The 22333-nt window shown below is 44.6% G+C and overlaps 1 protein-coding gene across 12 annotated transcripts in view; it reads right to left on the bottom strand.

Moving 5' to 3' along the window:
* Nucleotides 1-22333, bottom strand: part of mtmr3 (myotubularin related protein 3) — a 155531-nt gene that overhangs the window by 121401 nt on the left and 11797 nt on the right. The gene's annotated exons all lie outside the window — the stretch shown is intronic.

Raw genomic sequence — 22333 nt, 5'->3', positions numbered from 1 at the left:
TATTCAATGGCAAGTGTCTCACCTCCTGACTCTCCAAAGCCTTTCCACCATCGACAAGTCACAAGTCAGGAATGTGATGAGATACTCTCCACTTGCCTGGATGAGTGCAGCTCCAACAACACTCAAGAAGCATGATACCATCCAGGACAAAGCAGCCCACTTGATTGGCACCCCAACCACTACCTTAACATTCACTCCCTCCACCACCAACGCACCATGCTGCAGTGTGTACCATCTACAAGATGCACTGCAGCAACTCGCCAAGGCTTCTTCGTCAGCACCTCCCAAACCCGCGACCTCAATCACCTAGAAGGACAAGGGCAGTAAGTGCATGGGATCACCTACAAGTTCCCGTCCAAGTTACATACCATCCTGACTTAGAAATATATCACTGTTCCTTCATCATTGCTGGGTCAAAATCCTGGCACTCCCTCCCCAACAGCACCATGGGAGTGCCTTCACCATAAGGACTGCAGCGGTTCAAGAAGGTGGCCCACCACCACCTTCCCAAGGGCAATTAGGGATGGGCAATAAATGCTTGCCTTGCCAGCGACGCCCCCATCCCGGAACAAAAATAAATGCCCACACATTGGGGTGAGGAACAGTAATTGAGTAGTCAGGGATTGGGTGCCCAGAAAACAGAAAATGGGTCTCATGGAGGAAATGAGCCAGTAAGGTGGCAGTGGGTGGGGAGGTGTAGAAATGGGGAAAAATGTAGAGTAATAAAGTCAGGATTAGATTGGCAAAGACACTGGAAGTGAACAGGAAGGGAGAAAGACTGGCTGCATGCACATTTTGAATCCTAGGAGACAAAGAAAATTCCACGCTTCTGCAGCTGGTGTTGGAGTCGGAGATTGTCATGCTCCAGGCTAAGCCTGGAAAACACAAGAGAATCTGGTGGTTCGGTGTTGAGATGCAGTATTCCTTTAGTGATTAAGTCAAATCTCAGTCACTGACCAGACCAGTTTGCTTTTATTTGGTAAATTATTGATCCATTTTAAAATCTACAATTGAAAATGAAAATTGCAGCAGTTTATATTAGTGGTTGGTTCTATATTCCAAGCTGAGTATAATTCTCAAGTATGTGAGCAGACAGATTTAAATTACTAAATATGCTGAGTATTTTTGGGTAACTTTTTTTTGTATTTTTATCCCCTTTGCTTTATGAATGATTGCAAGCTACGACCACCACGAGGCACCAAGGACTGATTGGGTATTAGTGTTCCCTCCAATTTAAGGTCCTCCCGTCAGAGCTCAAAAATTGAGTCAGTTGGACTTGAATCCATGTCCATCCTTACTTTGAGCACAAAATGTAACATGGCAATTATCTTATTTAAAAATACATCTCAGCTACAGAGAAAAAATCCCTAACTTCAGAAATGTAATCACACAATCCTCATCCTTGGTAACTACCTAGTAAATCTATGCTGCACCTTTACCAAAGCTTTTATATGCTTCCTGTAAAAGAATACTGCAACTGTGTCTTTTATATTCTTTTGTATCCTATGCCTTTCAGTAAAAAACAAGGATTTGGCCCGCCTTTATAGCCTTATCTACTTGCATTGCCATCATTAATGACCAAAGTATGTGAAGATTATAGTGCATTTTCTCTGTCCCATTTAAAGTCTTACCATTTAAAGTTTAATTTTACGTTCACATTTTAGTTTTAAATGTAATTTCTTTCAATGTTTTTTGATGAGGTAACAGAAAGGGTTGATGAGGGCAATGCAGTTGATGTGGTGTACATGGATTTTCAAAAGGCTTTTGATGAAGTGCCAATAATGGGCTTGCCAGCAAAGTTGAAACCCACAGAATAAAAGGAATAGTGACAGCATGGATACGAAATTGGCTGTGACAGAAAACAGAGAGTAGTGGAGAACTGTTATTTTTCAGACTAGAGGAAGGTGTTCCCCAGGGTACGAGGACCATTGACGTTGATCTATATTAATGACTTGGACTTGGGTGTACAGAACACAATTTCAAAATTTGCGGAGGACACAAAACTTGGAAGTATTGTGAACAGTGAGGAAGATAGTGATAAGATGTCAAGAATTCATAGACAGGCTGGTGAAATAGGTGGACACGTGGCAGATGAAATTTAACTCCGAAAAATGCGAAGTGATACATTTTGGTAGGAAGAATGAGGAGGGGCAATATAAATTAAAGGGTACAATCCTAAAGGGGGTGTATGAACAAAGAAACCTGGGGGTACATGTGCACAAATCGTTGAAGGTTGAGAAAGCGGTTAAAAAAGCATATGGGATCCTGGGCTTCATAATTAAAGGCAGTGAGTACGAAAGCAAGGACGTTATGATGAACCTTTATAAAACACTGGTTTAGCTTCAACTGGAGTATTCTGTCTAATTCTGGGCACTACACTTTAAGGAGAATGTGAAGGCTTTGGCGAGGGTGCAGTAAAGATTTACAAGAATGATTCCAGGGATGAGAGACTTCAGTTACGTGGATAGACTGAAGAAGCTGGGGTTGTTCTCCTTAGAGCAGACAAGATTGAGAGAAGATTTGACAGAGTTGTTCAAAATCATGAGGAGTGTAGACAGAGGTGAGAGAAACTGTTCCCATTGGCAGAAGGGTTGAGAACCAGAGGACATAGATTTAAGGTGATTTGCAAAAGAACCAAAGGCGACACGAGGAAAAACTTTTACGCAGCGAGTGGCTAGGATCTGGAATGCACTGCCTGAAAGGGTGGTGGAGGCAGATTCAATCGTGGCTTTCAAAAGGGAATTGGATAAGTACCTGAAGGAAAAAAATGTGCAGGGCTATGGGGAAAGAAAGGGAGAGTGGACTAGCTGAAGTGCTCTTGCAAGCTCAACGGGCCGAATAGCCCCCTTCTGTGCTGTAACCATTTTATGATTCTAATCTATTCTAAATCCATTGGATCTACTAAACACTTGATAAACCTAGTTTCAGACCCAATTGTTTGAGAAAAGAGATATTTCCACATTCATACTCAAAAATGTGGAAATTTATCAGAATGCTCAAGAGTGCAATTTCATAACAGTCAGCTGTTACAATTATGAACCACACTCTGCAGCGACCACACTCATGCCATGTGTAGTTGAAATGTTAAATGTTTTCAACTCTGATAAAGTTTTACCGTACCAGAATAACTTATCTATTTACAGCACATCTGCTTCTGCAGTATATTCTCCACACCCAATACAAGATAAACCTCTCCTAGATAAAACTCAAAAGTACTTGCATAAAATACTTCCAGGACTCCAAAACAGTTATTTTGAAAAACCACAAATAATTACTATCAGTACCACAGACTGAGTAAGTGAAATTCTGTTTTTTTTTAAACTTGGGATAGCTGGACTTTTACCAGCACTTGGGGATTGTATTCCACAATTCCATCCATTTATAATTATACTCATTGGTTTCTGGTGACCAAGTGAATCAAATTCTGCTTTCATGACATGAAATTTCAGAATTGTCTCCATTTGATTGTCAGCTTGATTCAGTTGGTAACACTCTTACCTTGGAGTCATGTCTGACTTAAGTGAATTTTTTGAGGCGGTAACAAGAAGGTCGATGAAGGTAGTGCGTTTGATGTAGTGTATATGGATTTTAGCAAGGCTTTACAAATGATAGCTATATTTGCCAAAAACTTCAGTAGTGATAATATCCCTTTAACACTCCTGTAGGTACACAATCAATGAACTAAGTCCGCTTGAACATTGTGTATGTGACTTGAGGATGTAAAATATTCTACTCACAGTAGCTGGGGTTTTTCATTTATATGCTTGCCAGTCTGTGATTTTCTGCCCATTCATTTTGATGGACAGAGTACAGTGAGCTGGCCTGTGCACAAGCAGAAAACCCCAGTCAACATTTAAGTGCAAGTTTGACACAACAGTAGCACGTTCACCTTTGAGCCCGATGGTTGTAGATTCAAACTTTGAGCACATAATTGAGGCTGACTTCCTAGTTCAGTACTGAGGAAATACTACATTTTGGTAGAAATATTAAACTAAGTTAGGTGTAAAAGATCTTTGCTGTGTGCAAATTGGCTATTGTGCTTACTTCAAAACAATGACTGTACTTCAAAAGATATTCAGTGGCTGGGACATTCTATGTATCTGAATGGTGCCATATAAATGCAAGTTCATCCTTTCCAGAGCAGTGAGTTTAAAAAAAATCTATAAACTGCACAACAGCAGCTCTCTTCTGAAATGATGTAGTTTTCGTCCACCGCCTAGCAACTACAGTTTATAACAGTACATGAAAAAGAAACCTGCGCTGACAAGAGACAATGCAGTTTTCAGATTCATACACACAATTAAAAAAAAATCTACATACTGAAGTTTTGTAGTACAGGAACTTTAACACAATATACACTTAACTAGATTAATTGCTCTTTTCTCATCTTTGCAAATACTAATTTACCAATTGTCTATCGAATTTTCTGGGGCACCTTGCCGTTCATTAGCTATGAAGAGTTTGCCCGTTTACAACCTCATCGAGCATGACAAGCAGGATCTGTCTCCTAAACAACACCATCAACAAAAAGGAAAGATTCGCTGTTTTGGTTTGAATAAATTTCTAATACTTCAATTGTAACCTCCAAAATTTAGACATCTGGAGAGTTTTTGAATGCTTTCTATAGTCTGCTTCAGCTTTCCTGAGCACATATGCAGTGCAAGTAAAATTTCAATTCGTCTGTTTCAATCAATACTGTAGTCTCTAATGAGATCAGTCCTTTATTTGAACTTGTTTGTAAATTAGTTTAGTGTGCACCAATCAAACTTAAATCATCACACACCCTGAATAAGAGTAAATCAACAAAAATTCAATTTAAAATGTTACAGCTTGGATGAATCATAAAATTTCTAATTATCATCTTGTGCTTCTTATTTCTATCTTGATTACTGTCATAAAGAAAAATGTTTCTGGACTACTTATTGGCAAGAATATGATAGCAATATCCTGTAGATTTTGACATTCTTCAAGCTTCTGCGAAACCTGCTTCGGTTTACACTTCTATAAATATAAAGGGCCCATGTTTCGGCCTCAGTTGCTCCTGATTTTTTGGAGCAACTGGTGTAGAACGGAGTATCTTAGAAATTCAAATTCTCGGCATTTAGTTTGCTCCAGTTCTAGTCAGTTAGAACAGTTTCACTTTGGAACAGAATTTTCTTCCAAAAGGGGGCGTGTCCGGCCACTTACGCCTGTTTTCAAAGTTTCGGCAGTGAAAACTTACTCCAAACTAACTTAGAATGGAGTAAGTGAAGATTTTTGTACGCTCGAAAAAACCTTGTCTACACTTTAGAAAATCAGGCGTAGGTTACAAATCAGGAGTAGGGAATGGGGGGGCCGGGGGTTTAAAGGGAAGTTTACAAACATTAAACACTTCAGTTTTACAAATAAAGAGCCATCATCAATAATAAATGATAAAAACATCAATAAATTAACCAATAAATCAATCAAAAAAAATTAATAATAAATAAAACATTTTCTACTTACCGACTGCAGCACCGGGAGCCCTCCAACAGCGTGCTGGGATGCCCCCCGCCTCCAGTGTGTCTCTGTCAGTGTCTCTATCTCTCGTGTCTGTCTGTCTGTCTGTGTGTGTCTCTCACTCTCTGTCTGTCAGTGTCTGTGTTTCTGACAGCGAGGAGAGGGGGAGGAGGATGATAGAGGGGGGGCAGGGGAAGGGGAGGAGAAGGGGAAGGGGGGAGAGGAGAAGGGGAAGGGGGGAGAGGGGAAGGGGGGGAGAGGAGAAGGGGAAGGGGGAGAGGAGAAGGGGAAGGGAGGGGAGGGGAGGGGGAAGGGAGGGGAGGGGAGGGGGAAGGGAGGGGAGGGGAAGGGGAAGGGAGGGGAGGGGAAGGGGAAGGGAGGGGAGGGGAAGGGGAGGGGAAGGGGGGAGGGGGAAGGGGAAGGGGGGGAGAGAAAGGAGAATGGGGGGGAGAGAAAGGAGAATGGGGGGGGAGAAAGGAGAAGGGGGGGAGAGAAAGGAGAATGGGGGGGGAGAAAGGAGAATGGGGGGGGAGAAAGGAGAATGGGGGGGGAGAAAGGAGAATGGGGGGGGAGAAAGGAGAATGGGGGGGGAGAAAGGAGAATGGGGGGGGAGAAAGGAGAATGGGGGGGGAGAAAGGAGAATGGGGGGGGAGAAAGGAGAATGGGGGGGGAGAAAGGAGAATGGGGGGGGAGAAAGGAGAATGGGGGGGGAGAAAGGAGAATGGGGGGGAGAAAGGAGAATGGGGGGGGAGAAAGGAGAATGGGGGGGGAGAAAGGAGAATGGGGGGGGAGAAAGGAGAATGGGGGGGGAGAAAGGAGAGGGGGGGGAGAAAGGAGAGGGGGGGGAGAAAGGAGAGGGGGGGGAGAAAGGAGAGGGGGGGGAGAAAGGAGAGGGGGGGAGAAAGGAGAGGGGGGGGAGAAAGGAGAGGGGGGGGAGAAAGGAGAGGGGGGGAGAAAGGAGAGGGGGGAGAAAGGAGAGGGGGGGAGAGAAAGGAGAGGGGGGGGGAGAAAGGAGAGGGGGGGGAGAAAGGAGAAGGGGGGGTGTGGGAGAAAGGAGAAGGGGGGGTGTGGGAGAAAGGAGAAGGGGGGGTGGGGGAGAAAGGAGAAGGGGGGGTGGGGGAGAAAGGAGAAGGGGGGGTGGGGGAGAAAGGAGAAGGGGGGGTGGGGGAGAAAGGAGAAGGGGGGGTGGGGGAGAAAGGAGAAGGGGGGGTGGGGGAGAAAGGAGAAGGGGGGGCGGGGGAGAAAGGAGAAGGGGGGGCGGGGGAGAAAGGAGAAGGGGGGGCGGGGGAGAAAGGAGAAGGGGGGGCGGGGGAGAAAGGAGAAGGGGGGGCGGGGGAGAAAGGAGAAGGGGGGGCGGGGGAGAAAGGAGAAGGGGGGGCGGGGGAGAAAGGAGAAGGGGGGGCGGGGGAGAAAGGAGAAGGGGGGGCGGGGGAGAAAGGAGAAGGGGGGGTGGGGGAGAAAGGAGAAGGGGGGGTGGGGGAGAAAGGAGAAGGGGGGGTGGGGGAGAAAGGAGAAGGGGGGGTGGGGGAGAAAGGAGAAGGGGGGGTGGGGGAGAAAGGAGAAGAGGGGGTGGGGGAGAAAGGAGAAGGGGGGGTGGGGGAGAAAGGAGAAGGGGGGGTGGGGGAGAAAGGAGAAGGGGGGGTGGGGGAGAAAGGAGAAGGGGGGGTGGGGGAGAAAGGAGAAGGGGGGGTGGGGGAGAAAGGAGAGGGGGGGTGGGGGAGAAAGGAGAAGGGGGGGTGGGGGAGAAAGGAGAAGGGGGGGTGGGGGAGAAAGGAGAAGGGGGGGTGGGGGAGAAAGGAGATGGGGGGGGGGTGGGGGAGAAAGGAGAAGGGGGGGTGGGGGAGAAAGGAGAAGGGGGGGTGGGGGAGAAAGGAGAAGGGGGGGTGGGGGAGAAATGAGAAGGGGGGGTGGGGGAGAAAGGAGAAGGGGGGGTGGGGGAGAAAGGAGAAGGGGGGGTGGGGGAGAAAGGAGAAGGGGGGGTGGGGGAGAAAGGAGAACGGGGAAGGGGGGGGGGGGGGAAGAAAGGAGATGGGTGGGAGGCTGAACGGGCCAGGCCCGGCTGGGCCCAAAACTTCGGGCACGGCCCATCCCCAGCACCAGATTTACAGGTAGGTGACGTTGGGTCGGGTCGGGTCGGGGTGGGAGGTCGGGTAGGGAGGGAGCACGGATCGGGTTGGAGGGGTGGGCAGAGGGAGGTCGGGTCGGTTCATGTCGGGGGTGGGGGGAGGGAGGTCAGGTTGGGTCGGGTCTGACCGGGTGGGGGGGTCAGGAGCGCGGGTCGTGTCGGGGGGCGGGGGGGGGTGGGAGGGAGGTCGGTTTGGTTCGGTTCTGGGAGAGAGAGAGGGAGGTCAGGTGGGGTGGGGGAGAGCGCGGGTTGGTCGGGTCCAGTCCAGGGGGTCGGGTCGGGTCCGGCGGGGCTGGAAGCGGGAGTCAGGTCGGGAGGAACCAGGAGCTGGGCGTGGGAGGCAGCCTTATGCATGCGGCCCCAGTGCGGTCATTCGGCCAGGGCTAGGGGCTGCGTGCTTCGGGCCCCTCCCACACAGTTTTGGGCGCCTGGAGCTACTGCACATGCGCGCCCACTGTAGCGCGCATGTGCAGATGTCCCGGCACTGTTTTCAGCGCAGGGACCTAGCTCCGCCCCCCACAGCTCGTGCTGCGCCGCGCCCGGCTCCAGAGGACCAGCAGGGAGCCGGAGAATCTGTAAGTTTTTTTTAGGCGCACTTTGTGGCACGAAAAACGGGCGCCCAGGTCGGGGCTGTGCCGTTCTAGGCACGGCCCGAAACTTGGGCCCAAAGGGTAGAAATTAAGGCGGCTTGATGTGAAGGCTAGCTGATGGGGCTGCAAAAAAGTATCTGTGATTCTTGTTATGGTGTGTGACGAGACTCTCTGCATAAGCAACAGAGTCTCACAATACTATCTATGGGGTCAAATTTGCCCAAGAGTTGCTCCCTTTTTTTTTGGAGCAATTTGATTTTTCTGAAGTATCTTAAAAATCCCCATTTTGCACAGTTAATTTGCGCCAGTGTAAGTGGGTTAGTTAGGATTTTTTTAGTTTCGTTGTTTTTTTCCAAAAGTGATCGTTACCAGCCACCTATGCCCATTTTGGCCATTTAGGCCACTTTGGACAGCTAATAGTTGCTCCAAACTAACTTAGGCCAACGTGTGTGGCCGCACAGAAAACCCTTGCGGGGAGTTAAGCAATCAGCGCAGGTTGGTACATCTGAGACCATTCGGCCAGAGATAGGGGCAGGAAGGGAAGCGGAGAGGACCTTGCAAAGCACAACAACATTCAAGAAGCATAAAAACATTCACGAAGAAATAAAAAATAAAACTAAGTCCTACCTTCCTATCAAAATTCGGCCCGGGAAGTCAGCAGGCTGGCCAGTGCGGGAGGCCACTCGGCCGGGAATAGGTGCGGGACGACCGGAGAGAGCACAGGGAACTGGCCGCTGACATCCAAGCAGAAAATTTCTTCCAAGATAAACTGCCAACCTGCCAAAGGAGACATGGAACCTCTACTTCCACTGGATATTTCACTATAGAGATAGATATTCCAGCGGCAGTTTCTGGTCAGCTATGGTGTACAGTTGTTCAGCTCATGAGCATTAGCCTTGATTATATGATCAAGTCCTGGAATTATTTTGTAATTTTGTACTATGGGCTAACAGTAAACAAGAACTGGATTGAAACCATCCAAAATTATTTCACTTAGGAACCTTAGACTTTCCTCCCATCCATCTGAGCTTGTTTTGAACATAATGTGAGACCTGAAAGACAGTGTTCTACCCCACTCAGCCTGGGATAGGGGCGGGACGCATCGGGTCCCACGCTGCAGCACGCACACGGAGGCTGGGGGCAGGAGCTACTGCGCACACTCCAACGCGCATGTGGAAAGCTGCCAGCACTGTTTCTGGTGCAGGACCTAGCTCCACCCCCCAATCGACTGCCCACGCCGCGCCAAGCCCAGTGAGAGGCAACACAGTGGCCAGAATCGGGGAGATTTTTTCGGCGCCGTTTTCAGCCCACAAAGTCGGCGCATCTCTGAAAATGGATTGCGCAGCTTATAAATCCAACAAAGTTGATGGTTTTATATACCAACAGTAGTTTATGAGGAGGAGGGATATAATAAGATGTTGATGAACTGATTAATGATTTTATAATGTGATTAAAGTTGCATGGGAACTTTGTGCTTTATGGCTCTATTTTGTAAATGACCCATTATAGGGCATGCAGAAAACAAGCGCAGACGGCGGAAAGAACGTGCGGCAAACCTGTCTCACCCTCCCTTACCCCTCAACGACTGTCTGTCCCAGGGACTGTGGCTCTCGTATTGGACTGTTCAGCCACCTAAGGACTCATTCTAAGAGTGGAAGCAAGTCTTCCTCGATTCCGAGGGACTGCCTATGATGATGGCCTTAGAATCAGAGTTCAAATCCATACGTTATTGACTGGATGAAAATTGAATGTAAAAATAATTGTGTTAGGGTATCTTTGATTAATTAACTTCTGCACTCTTCTACTCGTTTATAGTTAATTAATCTAGAAAAAAAACAATTCCCTGATCAAGTCACATCTTTTGCTGTCAATGTCTATTCTTCATAATACCAATTCTATATCAAGTGTATCAAAATTTTCTTTTAAAGTTTAAAAGAAAAAAATGTCCTGCTATCTCTTCAAGAGCAAGCAAACTTGCATTAATATTTCCACCAAAACTCGTAGGCGAAAAAAATCATTTAAATTTGAAAATATTTTCCCAAAACGGCCCTCCCAGCGAGAGCTGTCAATTTTAACAACTTAACAGTGAGGCACCATAATTCAGCATCTAGCCTCAAAAACATGGAAATAGCAGTTCTAATTGGGCTGAAGGGAAAGGATGTCTTTCTTTTAAATAGATTCTTGTAATGAGGCCATTATCCATAGACATTTACAGCACAGAAGTAAGCCATTTAGCCATCATAGTCGTACTGGGTCTGTGCTAGAGTAATCCAAAATTAATCCCACTGTCCCACATTACCCCCATAGTTATGCATCTTCCTCTGCTTCAAATGTATTATCCACTTTTTCATGAAACGATGCAGTGATCTCTGCCTCAGCTACTCACTGTGCCAAAAAATTCCAATTCTCCAACCATTCTGCATACAAGAAATGTGTCTTAACCCTTTACATTGATGACCCTTTGATAATGACTCTCCAACCAGAGGAAATAGTCCTTTTTATTCACACAAACAAAACACTTCGCAATTAAAAAAAAATCTCAACATTTTCTCTTGGCCTTCTCTGCTCTAATAAAACTGTTTTCAGTATTTCAAGTTTCTCAATGAAAGGTTCTCATCGCTGGTATAATCTGAGTGTATCTAAAATGTATGCACTATATGGCTTTAACGTTCTTTATATAATGGGGTCCCCAAACTGCAGTGTTCAAACTGTGGCCTAACCACTACCTTGCACAAATCTATCATCATTATTTTTTACTTGTGCGCTAAGTCCCTATTTGTAAAACCCAAATGCTATTAGCCATTTTTATGGCTTCAAATACCTGTTTTTGGACTTTCAAGGAAACATGTATTTGAACTCCAAGATCTTTGTTCATCCACACCCTTCAATGTCTTTTCAGTTTTTCCCCTCACAAAATGCATCACAGTACATTTCTCCACATAAAGTGGCATCTATGAAAGTAAACTAGCACGAAATATAAAAACAAATAGTAAGAGTTTCTACAGGTACATAAAAAGGAAAAGAGTGGCTAAAGTAAATGTTGGTCCCCTAGAGGATAAGACTGAGGAATTAATAATGGAGAACAGGGAAATGGCAGAGGCATTGAACAAATATTGTACATCGGTCTTCACGGTAAAAGACACTAAAAACATCCTATTAGTGGATAATCAAGGGCCTATAGGGAGGGAGGAACTTAATACAATCACTATCACTAAAGAAGTGGTACTCAGTAAAATAAAATGGGACTAAAGGCAGACAAGTCCCCTGGACCTGATGGCTTGCATCATAAGGTCTTGGGAGAAGTGGCTGTAGAGATAGTGGTTATAATCTACCAAAATTCCCTGGATTCTAGGGCGGTCCCAGCGGATTGGAAAATCGCAAATGTAACGCCCCTATTTAAAAAAGGAGGCAGACAAAAAGCAGGCAACTATAGACTAGTTAGCCTAACATCTGTCACTGGAGTCCATTATTAAGGAAGCAGTAGCGGGACATTTGGAAAAGCATAATTCAATTAAGCAGAGTCAGTATGGTTTTATGAAAGGGAAATCATGTTTGACAAATTTGCTGGAGTTCTTTGAGGATGTAACCAGCAGGGGGGACCAGTGGATGTGGATTTGGATTTCCAGTTGGCATTCGATGCCACATAAAGGTTACTGCACAAGATAAAAGTTCACGGGGTTGGGGGTAATATATTAGCATGGATAGAGGATTGGCTAACTAACAGAAAACAGAGAGTTGGGATAAATGGGTAAATTTCCGGTTGGCAAACAGTAACTAGTGGGGTGCCGCAGGGATCGGTGCTGGGTCCTCAACTATTTACAATCTATATTAATGACTTGGATGAAGGGACCGAGTGTAATATAGCTAAGTTTGTTGATGATACAAAGATGGGTGGGAAAGCAAATTGTGAGGAGGACACACAAAATCTCCAAAGGGATATAGACAGGCTAAATGAGTGGGCAAAAATTTGGCAGATGGAGTATAATGTGAGAAAATGTAAGGCTATCCACTTCGGCAGAAACAATAGAAAAGCAAATTATAATTTAAATGGAGAAAAATTGCAAAGTGCTGCAGTGCAGAGGGACCTGGGGATCCTTGTGCATGAAACAAGTAATCAGGAAGGCAATGGAATGTTGGCCTTTATTGCAAAGAGGATAAAGTATAAAAGCAGAGAAGTCCTGCTACAACTGCACAGGGTATTGGTGAAGCCACACCTACTGTGTACAGTTTTGGTCTCCGTATTTAAGGAAGGATATACTTGCATTGGAGGCTGTTCAGAGAAGGTTCACTAGGAGATGAGTGGGTTGATTTATGAAGATAGGTTGGGCCTATACTCATTGGAGTTCAGAAGAATGAGAGGTGATCTTATCGAAACATACAAGATAATGAGGGGGCTCAACAAGGTGGATGCAGAAAGGATATTTCCACTCATAGGGGAAACTAAAACTAGGAGACATAATCTCAGAATAAGGGGCCGCCCATTTAAAACTCAGAAGAAATTCCTCCTCATCTGAGGGTTGTAAATCTATGGATTTCTCTGCCCCAGAGAGCTGTGGAGGTTGGGTCACTGAATATATTTAAGGCGGAGATGGACAGATTTTTGAGCAATAAAGGAATAATGGGTTATGGGGAGCGGGCAGGGAAGTGGAGCTGGGTCCATGATCAGATCAGCCATGATCTTATTAAATGGCGGAGCAGGAACGAGAGGCCAGGTGGCATACTTATGCTCCTATTTCTGTCCGCCCTTTCCATTATCTAGTTGCTGTCTTGTTTGCCAAACCATCTAACTTTGTTTGTTCATTAAATTTCAGTATTGTGATCCCTATGCTCAAATAATTTAATTATAGGCCCAGCACTGATCCTAAGGTAACACCATTTTCAATTCTTCTCCAAACTGAGCAATATCCATTAAATGTAATCTTTTATTTTCTGTCCATTAACCAGTTTTCTATCTATGATTACATTTCCTCCAATATCAAATGTCTTTTTTTAAGCAAGCATTTTGGATCCTTTACATACTATGTGATTTAACTTCAGTTCATAGAATATTGAAATGATGTGCACAACATAAAACTAATATGCAAAGATTAATGGATATTCAGAAATAATTACAGGTGAACAATGTACCCATCCCCAAACCTGTGCATCATCACCTTGTGGAGGTAAAGTATCTCAACCAAATGGCCAGCATTCATGTGAGCCCGGACAATGAGCATTGGTAGGCTATCGCATCAGGTCATCAATCCCATCTCCACACATGCATAAATTCTGCAGGTGACCCTAGAAAGTAGTCAGGAGACTGGGGACCCTGCCTGATTTTCTGTCTCTAAACAAGAGCCACTGAGGAGAGTTTAACTGCAGCACCTTTATCATTGCCGAGCTAACTCTGCACAGTCCAGGAATAGAACCAGGAATGTACCTGATCTGTATGCCTCATCTACATATTCAATAAGCTTGCTAAGCCATGGGGGGGAGCAATATAAGGCACTAATTCAATTGTGTTCACATTTCGTATAACTTAATAATTGTGCTTTGAACTCAGAATTTGATTATAGTCATGACATGAGTTTAAAAAAAATATATACTACAATGGAGTGGTTATATTTGATTTTGGATCTTTTGCTGATAACAGCTCAGAGTGACAATGCTGGCTAGTGCATTATTTGTGATACACAGTAACATTCACACTCAATGTATGGATTAAAGATCTTGCAATAATCAAGCACAATTATCAAAAAGTTAATTCCTAGTAGACAACGACAAATAATATAATCATGACAAAAGTTCTGAGTAATGAATTAGTTACAACTAATAGTATAGTACCTCCCTTTTATACTTTGGGTTAGAAAAGTAGGATAAACTTTTGGAAACAGTTTGATGATACAACAGATTATGTTTATTCCTCGAAATTCAACCTCCCATGACCAACTCAGAAGGTTTCAATAATTAATTCCCTGTCTGTGTATTTAATATCGTGAAATCTGTACTTGTTACCGGGGTTATTGATGAGAATTATGTGTTTCTATCGCAATTTCACCAGTTATTTATCACTAATCATTTGTCTCCAAAGCACTTTATTTACGATAGATATCACTAACTAATTCAGCAATCCTTTCCATTTGGAGCACAAAATCTGAATATATGAAACATTGTTATTCTTTAATTCAATATGGGTATGTGCAGATAATAAATTGCAGCACGAGATCAATAGGAGAAACAAAGTGTGGTCATATGGGGGGCAAGTTTTGGGTCACGTTCAGAACGGCGCACCTCCGAGAGGAATGCCTGTTTTGTGGGATAAAAACTGCGCCTAATACTTGCGGCGGGATTCTCCGCTCTGAATCAGGCCCGTTCCAGGTCGCTGCAGCGTGGAAGCATCTGCAGCGGGTGGGGCCAAAGCGTGGTGCCGATTCTCTGCCGGCAGGTGGGCGGGGCTAACTCACAGAAGCCAATGTCGTGCCGGCAGCCCTGTGCATGCGCGCTGGAGCTTGCGCGCATGCGCAGTGTGTGGCCTGATGCCTCCCACCCCTGTTCCCTGGCCGAATGGCCTGCCTGAAACTTCGCAGCTCAGAAGGCTGCTGCCGCCGTCGCTGTGGGTGGCCTGACGCTGCCCCTGTCCCCTGGCCGAACGGCCTGAATCTTCGCAGCTAGACGGCTGCTGCTGCTTCAGACAGGTAGGAAAATTTAATGTATTTTTTATTTGTTTTATTTAACATTTATTATTCAGGATGGCTCTTTATTTGTAGAAGTGAAACTGTTAAATGCTTGTAAAATTCAATTACTCCCCCCCGTCCCCCCATCTCTCGTTCCCCACGCCTAAATTCCTAAAGTGTAGGCAAGGTTTTTCAGAGCGTACAAAAATCTACACTTACTCCAAACTTACTTAGAATGGAGTAAGTTTTCACTGCCTAAACTTGCAAAGCAGGCGTAAGTGGCTGGACATGCCCCCTTTTGAAAAAAAAATCTGTACTAACTGGGAACAAAGAAATGGCAGACCAATTGAACAAGTACTTTGGTTCGGTATTCACTAAGGAGGACACAAACAACCTTCCGGATATAAAAGGGGTCAGAGGGTCTCGTAAGAAGGAGGAACTGAGGGAAATCCTTATTAGTCGCGAAATTGTGTTGGGGAAATTGATGGGATTGAAGGTCGATAAATCCCCAGGGCCTGATGGACTGCATCCCAGAGTACTTAAGGAGTTGGCCTTGGAAATAGCAGATGCATTGACAGTCATTTTCCAACATTCCACAGACTCTGGATCAATTCCTATGGAATGGAGGGTAGCCAATGTAGCCTCACGTTTTAAAAAAGGAGGGAGAGAAAAAACAGGGAATTATAGACCGGTCAGCCTGACATCGGTAGTGGGTAAAATGATGGAATCAATTATTAAGGATGTCATAGCAGCACATTTGGAAAGAGGTGACATGATAGGTCCAAGTCAGCATGGATTTGTGAAAGGGAAATCATGCTTGACAAATCTTCTGGAATTTTTTGGGGATGTTTCCAGTTGAGTGGACAAGGGAGAACCAGTTGATGTGGTGTATTTGGACTTTCAGAAGGCTTTCGACAAGGTCCCACACAAGAGATTAATGTGCAAAGTTAAAGCACATGGGATTGGGGGTAGTGTGCTGACGTGGATTGAAAACTGGTTGGCAGACAGGAAGCAAAGAGTAGGAGTAAATGGGTACTTTTCAGAATGTCAGTCAGTGACTAGTGGGGTACCGCAAGGTTCTGTGCTGGGGCCCCAGCTGTTTACATTGTACATTAATGATTTAGACGAGGGGATTAAATGTAGTATCTCCAAATTTGCGGATGACACTAAGTTGGGTGGCAGTGTGAGCTGCGAGGAGGATGCTATGAGGCTGCAGAGTGACTTGGATAGGTTAGGTGAGTGGGCAATTGCATGGCAGATGAAGTATAATGTGGATAAATGTGAGGTTATCCACTTTGCTGGTAAAAACAGAGAGACAGACTTTTATCTGAATGGTGACAGATTAGGAAAAGGGGAGGTGCAACGAGACCTGGGTGTCATGGTACATCAGTCATTGAAGGTTGGCATGCAGGTACAGCAGGCGGTTAAGAAAGCAAATGGCATGTTGGCCTTCATAGCTAGGGGATTTGAGTACAGGGGCAGGGAGATGTTACTACAGTTGTACAGGCCACACCTGGAGTATTGTGTACAGTTTTGGTCTCCTAACTTGAGGAAGGACATTCTTGCTATTGAGGGAGTGCAGCGAAGGTTCACCAGACTGATTCCCGGGATGGCGGGACTAACATATCAAGAAAGACTGGATCAACTGGGCTTGTATTCACTGGAGTTCAGAAGAATGAGAGGGGATCTCATAGAAACGTTTAAAATTCTGACGGGTTTAGACAGGTTAGATGCAGGAAGAATGTTCCCAATGTTGGGGAAGTCCAGAACCAGGGGTCACAGTCTAAGGATAAGGGGTAAGCCATTTAGGACCGAGATGAGGAGAAACTTCTTCACCCAGAGAGTGGTGAACCTGTGGAATTCTCTACCACAGAAAATTGTTGAGGCCAATTCACTAAATATATTCAAAAAGGAGTTAGATGTAGTCCTTACTACTAGGGGGATCAAGGGGTATGGCGAGAAAGCAGGAATGGGGTACTGAAGTTGCATGTTCAGCCATGAACTCATTGAATGGCGGTGCAGGCTCGAAGGGCCGAATGGCCTACTCCTGCACCTATTTTCTATGTTTCTATGAAACTATTCTAACTCACTAGAACTGGAGCAAACTAAATGCCGAGAATTGCAATTTCCAAGATGCTCCTTTCTAAACGAGTTGTTCCAAAAAAAATAGGAGCAACTCAGGCCGAAACTTGAGCCCATAGTGTGCAGACCAGGAAAGAGATCCAGAGTTGATTATGGATAAATCTATGGAACTGGGCTTTCACATCACTCAACTGGTTCTGTCCTTGGCTTGATTTCTGGTTTATGCTAACTTAGATAATGTCAGCCAGAGTGGCAATAGTGGCTATAATTGGCCTCATCTTAGGAAGAAGAAAATAGCCACCAATTCCCCTTTCTAGTAATTACTGCTCGGAGTACACACATAGATTTAAGCAAGTTCAGGATCAGACAGAACTGTATTTGCATCCCATCTCCTTACAGTCAAATTGCTGCCAACATCACCATCTAGGCTCCCATTTGAAAAATGGCCAGTTGAGTGAGGCACCAGAGGGTGGTTGGCACCTATACCCAAGAAGGTGCCAACATCAACATTTTTATTAGCAGAAAAAAACCCCGAACGATATGAAACTGTCAACTCAGTGCCTGACTAGTAATAAAATGTAGTGAACTGTGTTAGCAGAGGGAAAGCATACAAATGACTTGTTGCACGGTTACTGTACAAGACAATGTTTGTGGCCTAACTAGTGTACAAGTCTAGTCGTAGGAAAATTATTACTGTCCTCCTGAGGGAACAGAAGTGAACAACAAAGATGATTCTGGGAATCAAGAATTGAAGCTATGAAGTGTAAAGGAAACTATGCTGCTTGTCTTTGTAAGAGAGATGTTGAGGTGAACTAACTGATGTTTGCAAGATTATAAGGGAGAACCGACAAAGTTACAAGTTGTTTCACTTTCTAATAACTCAAAATTAATAAGTTAGAATATTTGTTCACAAAAAGCTAATCAGAGTTTTAGAGTAAGTTAAAGAGGAAGACTGTTGAATCAAATAGTATAGATGAGAAAAAGATACAATTGAATGAGTACATGGTGAGTGAATGGATTGAGGGATATGGAGAAATAGGTAGAAGGGGTTGAAATCAATCAAAAAGGGGTGAGGTTGCTTGAACAAATGGTCTTTTTTTATTCCTAACAATTCTTATGCTCTTATGTCTCCAGCTTCACCTGGTTATGCCACCTAGTATTTAAAAAAAGGCCGATAAATCCCCAGGGCCTGATAGTCTGCATCCCAGAGTACTTGAGGAAGTGGCCCTAGAAATACTGGATGCATTGGTGGTCACTGAGGATGTAACTAGTAGAGTGGACAAGGGAGAACCAGTGGATGTGGTGTATTTGGACTTTCAAAAGGCTTTTGACAAGGTCCCACGCAAGAGATTGGTGTGCAAAATTAAGGCACATGGTATTAGGAGTAATGTATCGATGTGGATAGAGAACTGGTGGCAGACAGGAAGCAAAGAGTAGGAATAAACGGGTCCTTTTCAGAATGGCAGGCAGTAGTGGGGTACCGCAAGGTTCATGGCTGGGACCCCAGCTATTTACAATGTACATTAATGATTTAGACGAAGGAATTGAATGCAATATCTCCAAGTTTGCAGATGACACTAAGCTGGGTGGCAATGTGAGTTGTGAGGAGGATGCCAAGAGGCTGCAGGCTGACTTGGACAGGTTAGGTGAGCAGGCAAATGTATGGCAGATGCAGTATAATGTAGATAAATGTGAGGTTATCCACTTTGGGGGCAAAAACAGGAAGGCAGAATATTATCTGAATGGTGACAGATTAGGAAAAGGGGAGGTGCAATGGTATATCAGTCATTGAAAGTTGGCATGCAGGTATGGCAGGCAGAGAAGGTGGCAAATGGCATGTTGGCCTTCATAGCAAGATGATTTGAGTATAGGAGCAGGGAGGTCTTACTGCCGTTGTACAGGGCCTTCGTGAGGCCACACCTTGAATATTGTGTACAGTTTTGGTCTCCTAATCTGAGGAAGGACATTCTTGCTATTGAGGGAGTGCAGCAAAGGTTCACCAGAGTGATTCCCAGGATGGCAGGACTTACATATGAAGAAAGACAGGATCGACTAGGCTTATTTTCACTGGAATTTAGAAGAGAAGGGGATCTCATAGAAACATATAAAATTCTGACAGGATTGGACAGGTTAGATTGGCAGGAAGAATGTTCCCAATGTTGGGGAAGTCCAAAACCAGGGGTCACAGTCTAAGGATAAGGGGTAAGCCATTTAGGACCGAGATGAGGAGAAACTTCTTCACTCAGAGAATTGTGAACCTGTGGAATTCTCCACCACAGAAAGTTATTGAGGCCAGTTCGTTAGATATTTTCAAAAGAGAGTTAGATGTGGCCCTTAAGGCTAAAGGGATCAAGGGTATGGAGAGAGAGCAGGAATGGGGTACTGAAGTTGCATGATCAGCCATGATCATATTGAATGGTGGTGCAGCCTCGAAGGGCGAATGGCCTCCTCCTGCACCAATTTTCTATGTACAGAACAGGAGAACACGCCATGATATCTGAATGTCACTAAAGCACCATGCTTAATTTGTTATTTTGAATATTTCCGATGAAAATAAATATATTTAAAGATTTACAAGTGGCTCACCTCTCAATTCTAAAAGACACTGATGTGTACGCAGCACTTAGTTCAGAATATGCATTAGTCAATTTTTTTTAAACTTTGTAAATCACTAAATATGGAACAAGGACATTCTTGTAACTAACCTGGAAGTTTTCTTCCTGGCTAAAAGATACTATATACATAATACAGATAAGAACATAACAAATAGGAGCAGTAGGCCATGCAGCCCCGAGTCTGCTCCACCATTCAATATCATGGCTGATCTTCGATCTCAATTCCACTTTCCTGCTCTATCCCCATATCTCTGATTCTCTTAGTGTCCAAACATCTACTGGCCTCAGTCTTGAATATACTCATCGATTGAGAATTCACAGCCTATTGGGGTAGAGAATTCCAAAGATTCAGAACCCTCTGAGTGAAGAAATTTCTCCTCATCTCAGTCCTAAATGACCGTCCCATTATCCTGAGACTATGACCTCTTGTTCTAGACTCTCCAGCCAGGGGAAACAACTTCTCAGCATCGACCCCACCAAGCCCTCTAAAAATTTTATATGTTCAGATGGCAAGTTAACTAGGAAGAGAAGACAAAATTGGCTAGAAACATTCCATTGGGTTCCAAGAACACTTTTACCTCCTCAAAACCTTAATCACAAGAAAAGTGATCGCTCCACTAACTCCACCAAAAAAAACAGGATAAATGTAACCCAGGTATTTATTGCCCTCAATTTCCTTTCAGAAGCAGTAAAGTGATGAAAAGCGTCATCAAGAATGTCATTTAAATGCTCAGTTTTAGTCCAGAACCCTACAGCTCCCAATTGCATCATAGCCTTGATTGAGACATGGATGCCCTCAACATTAAGGCAACTGAGGATGTCACCAAGGAGCCTAGCAATACTGAACTCAATGGGGATCCAAATTAAAACTCAGTGGCTGAGTTATCCCAGATACAAACAAAGGTGGTTGTGATTGTCAGCAGTCAATCATTGCAGCCCCAGGACACTGCTGCAGGACTTCCTCAGGAAAGTGTCTTTGGCCCAACCATCCCATCCGAGCTCATTTATTAATAACCTTCCCTTCACCACAAGGTCACGAGTGAGACCTTTCGGTAATGATTCTGCAGTATTCAACCTCATTCACAACTCCTCTGATAATGAAGCAGTCATTAAGGGTATGGTAGCATAGTGATGATGTTACTGGACTAGTAATCCAGAGGCCCGGACCAATAATCCGGAGACGGGAGTTCAAATCCCACCACGGCAGCTGGGGAATTTAAATTTAGTTAATTAAATAAATCTGGAATTTTAAAAAGTTAGTATCAGTAACGGTGACCATGAAACTACTGGATTGTTGTAAAAGCCCAACCGGTTCACTAATATCCTTTAGGAAGCAAAGCTGCCATCCTTACCTGGTCTGGGCTATATGTGACTCCAGACCCATAGCAATGTGGCTGATTCTCAACTGCCCCTGTTGTACCAAACCACTGTGACAAAGACAGCACTGTGGGAACAACTTCACCACAAGGACTGCATCAATTCAAAAAGGCAGTTCACCACCACCGTCTCAAGAGCATTTGAGGATGGGCAATAAATGCCTTGCCAGCGATGTCCACATCCCATGAACGAATTTTTAAAAATACCAGCCTACAAGAGAACCAGGATAATGCCCAGCTTGGGTTGACAAATTGCAGGTAACATTCACACCATGGATGCCAAATAATAAGAAATCCCCACCATCTTCCCCCAACCGTCAACGACACTAAAATCACCCAAGTTCTCCACCATCAACATCTTAGGGATGACCAGAAGATTAACTGCACTCGTCGTCGTCATCATCATCATCATCATAGGCAGTCCCTCGGAATCGAGGAAGACTTGCTTCCATTCCTGAAGTGAGTTCTTTGGTGGCTGAACAGTCCAATACCAGAGCCACAGACTCTGTCACAGATTGAGGGAAGGGGTGGTGGTGGTGGGTGGAACTGGTTTGCCGCACGCTCTGCACTAGTCATATCAATATAGTAGCTGCAAGAGTATGGCATAAGCTTGGTACTCTGGCTCACTTCCCGACCCCTCAAAGCTTCTCCACCAGCTACACGGGTCAGATCAAGAGCGTGATAGAATGTTCGACTCACTTGGATGGGTACAGCTGTAACACTCAAGAAGCTCAACCCCATCTGGGGCAGAGCTATTTACTTGATCGGTGCCCTTGCCACTGAACTCAATATGCACCATCTCCCATCACTGGCCTACTGTGGCTGCAGTATGTACGATCTACAGGATGCTCTACAACAACTCATTAAGGTTACTTCTACAGCATCTCCCTACCCTGGAACTTCTACCAGTGAGAAGGACAAGAGCAACAACACCATGGGTGCACCTCCAAGTCATACATCCTCCTGACATGGGCATGTGTCTCCGTTCCTTCACCCCACTGGGTCAATATTCGAGAGTTCCCTATCTTACACTATTGTGAGAGCACCGTCAGCACAAGGACAACAGCAGTTCAAAATAAAGGCCCATCACCACCTTCCCAGGACAACGAGAGATTGGCAATAAATGCAGCTATAATAGCCTATCCCATCTCCCAAGAAAAAAAACAGATAGGTTGTTCAAGAATTTCTAGAACTTAAACTAGACACCAAGTCATTTTAAGAAGGAACAGAAATCCATTTCTCACTTCCTTCTATGTTTTTTTACAGTATTAAAAAAAATGGGTATTAAGGAAACCAATCAGAAGTAAAACCATAATCCCACCTCCTACACTGACCCTTCTTTGGTTTAGGATTTGACAATCGTAGTAACCTGACAGTTGAGAGAAATTGAAAGGTTTACACTAATGCAAATAAC

The sequence above is a fragment of the Pristiophorus japonicus genome, chromosome 8 (genome assembly GCF_044704955.1).
Source record: "Pristiophorus japonicus isolate sPriJap1 chromosome 8, sPriJap1.hap1, whole genome shotgun sequence".
In the NCBI taxonomy this organism is placed as follows: domain Eukaryota; kingdom Metazoa; phylum Chordata; class Chondrichthyes; family Pristiophoridae; genus Pristiophorus; species Pristiophorus japonicus.
This window is presented reverse-complemented; position numbering and strand designations above follow the sequence as displayed.